Here is a 3,649-nt window from a genome sequence, read left to right as displayed (position 1 = left end):
GGGAGGCAACCTCAGGGGTCATCCTCAGGTTCAACCTCCACTACTTCCACAGGACGTCCATGAGCTGGATCGTCTGCAGGGTCACTATGTCCTGCTGGAGGTCATCATCGTTCTTAAGGATGATGCTCACCCTGCCACGATTGCCTGCCTCCTGGTTGCTGTACAAGATCCACAGCGGCTTCATCTTGGAGTCCATGAGGGTATGCTGCTCCAGGCAGCCTTCAGCCAGCAGGGTGCTGGGGTTGAAGTCTTTAGATTTGAGCTGCAACATCAACTCTTGCCCAAATCTCCAGCCTGCCAGCCTGCCCTATACATTTCAGGCTTGTCAGTCCCACAGTTGGGTGAGCCAATTCCTGAAAATCTCTTTCTGTCTGTTTCTCTGTCCCTCTGTCTCTCTTCATATATATATATATACACACACACACACACACACACGTACATACACACATACACTATTTTCTGGTGACCACTGAGTAATGCCGACATCTTGAATTGGGATGCCTGATTCTAAACCATTTGCCATATGCGAATGCTATGATTGGGCAAGTCAATGGATTTCTCTAAGCCTCACTTTCTCATCTCAAAATAGGAATACTGCTGACACCCATCGCACTGTATCGTTGTAAAGGATCAGTGAGATCATACACATACAAGTCCTGGCACATACGAAGAGGTTGGCAAATGAAGAATTTCATATCCTCTTTCCTCCCTATGTACAAAATTAGCACAGCCTCCTGCTGCCCCACGGCATTCCTCGGATTGGCTCTTGGTGCATTTTGTGGAGCATCATGACACTGGCATGTTAAATTCCATCATCTCAACTAGGGGTAATGTTAGTATGTTTGCATAAAAAAACTGCATGGCTTCACAAAATAAAACAGTAATGACAACAAAAAAACTGTTGAAATAAATATGATGCATTATTTCCAGGTTTTCATTAGTATTCATTTGCAACTTGTTCATTCATTTGTCATGTGCTAGCACAGAGAAGTAGTAGCAGGTGCCATGATTAAAAATATATGATGAGAGGAAAACTAGAAGTGAGAACATTTTCTCCATCCATTAAATTTATTTCTGCCAGTTGGAAGAAGAAATCACAGCTACTTCATGTAAGCTGTAGACACCTCTGTGTAGCTCATGCTGGGAGCAAGGCTAAGAACCATTGCCCTGCCCCATAAAACACCGCTTCATCCAAGAAGGCTTTCCTCATAGATGAGGCTGCTCTTCCTGATACACACAGCTTTCTCTTCATAGTACTTATCACACCTGCAATAACATAATTCTGTGCATAATTATTTCTTCGATGTTTATATTCCCCACTAGAATATGAGCTCCACATCCTTGCCCATCCTTTTATTGAAGGAGTTTCATGGTGTGGCTGAGTGCTCAACATATACTTTACAATGAAATAAATCATGTGTACATTGCTTAACTTGACTTCCAAGTCACTGCCAATTTCATCTAATCACACACGGTTCCCGACACATGGCACCCTTGCTCCATCTCCATGAATTCCCTCAGAAATTCCCTCTGCACTCCAATTTTCCTGTGACACCTCCCATCTTGCCTCTATGCCTCACTGAACTGTCAGTGTGAACGCCGCAGTCCTCTATTGCTCTTAGTGAGTAGACATTCCCCTCAGATCCAGTTATCTTACATGATCCTCGCTTCCTGTAGACAAAATTCCCACACCCCAACAGCTGCCCAGCTTGGACCTCTTCCCACAAATTATAGCAGGACGCCTCTGATATCCAGGCTCCAGTGGAAAGAGAACTGGGTTTGGAGTTCTCATTTAAATATCTATTCCACTTTTTTGATCTTGGAAAAGTCTCTTCATCTCTCTGAACCTCAGTTTCCTCAACTGGACATCAGAGATAATAACAGATAACTCTTATCTGCTATTGTTCTTCAGAGAAACAGAACCAATGGGATGTGTATGTGTGTATACATATAGACATATACATATACATATGCATGCACATACACAAACACATACACATATACATGTACATACACATACACACATACACGTGCAAAAAATACATATATACATGCACGTACACATATACACATGCACAGATGCATACACATACACAAATACATATATACACACGCATATATACATATGCACAGATGCATACACATATACAAATACATATATACACGCATGCACATATACATGTACATACACTTATACATGCATATGCACATATACATACACATACATATATGCATGCACGTACAAATATATATGCACATACACATGCACGTACACACCCATACACACACGTACATCCACATTCACATATACATACTACATATGTGCATATACCTCCACATACACATACACATACACATATGTACACATACACAAATACGTGCAAATATACATAAAATGCACATATACATATACATGCACATATATGTATGCATGCACATGCACATATACATGCATATACCTATACACATATAAATATGCATGTATACATACATACATATACACACATACATACACTTATACCTATACATACACATATAAATACACTTATACCTATATATACACATATACATACACATATACACATACATACATATAAATACATATAAATGCACTTGTATATTCACATACACATGCACATATTCATACACATAGACATATACATACACGTAGGCACACAGAATTTTATCTTAAAGAACTGGCTTACGTGGTTTTGGAGGCAGCAAGTTTGAAATCTGCAGAGCAGGCCAGCAGGCTGGAGATTCTGGGAGGAGGCGTTGTTACAACTCAAATCCGAAGACAGTCTAGAGACAGAATTCCCTCTTCCTCGGAAGACCTTCGTCTTTTTCTCTAAGGTCAAGTGACTCAAAGAGGCCCACTCAAGTTACAGATAATAATCTACTTTATTCAAAGTCCACTGATTTAAATATTAATCTCATCTGAAAAAATACCTTCACAGAAACATCTATACTGGTGTTTGACCAAACATCTGGGCACCACGGCCTAGCCAAATTGACACGAAACTAACAAACACAAGAACTCATCATATGATTGTGAAAATCAAACTATATGGTCTAAGAAAAAGTGTACATGATAGGCACTCAATTCCTAATATACCTTCACTTCTTTCTCCATACGCACTAGGTCCCTGGCTTTGTTGCTATTAGTCACTTGTGGATGAAAGATGGGGAGAAAAATTTTAATGGAATTTAAACAAAACTGAAAAAGTTTTGCTTGATCTATTATAACCATAAAAACACAAACTTCCACATTCTCTGTCAAACCTATTTTCTACAAGAAGTGCTCTTATGAAATCTTCAATTAACACATACATACCTTTAGTTTGTCCAATGTGTTTCTATATTTATATCATATATACTGCAAATATAGGAGGCACTTAACCACATCATATTCTAAAGCTACGATGCAACACAATCCATTTCTTCAGTATCAGATGGCTAAATTCAACATGTCCAGAATCTACCTATACTTTCACTAAAATTCCTATAAGCACATATGTATCTTGAGTCAGAACTAGGAGTGCAAATGGTGGGCCTTTTTTTTTTTTTTTTTTTTTTTGCACATGACTGTTGCTAATTTCAATTCAGTAAAATAGGCTTGGTATAATTTTCCCAGACCTGCAAAGTAAAG

This window comes from Mandrillus leucophaeus, unplaced genomic scaffold (genome assembly GCF_000951045.1).
Source record: "Mandrillus leucophaeus isolate KB7577 unplaced genomic scaffold, Mleu.le_1.0 Scaffold1110, whole genome shotgun sequence".
NCBI classification, from domain to species: Eukaryota; Metazoa; Chordata; class Mammalia; order Primates; family Cercopithecidae; genus Mandrillus; species Mandrillus leucophaeus.
Note: the sequence above shows the minus strand (reverse complement) of the source record.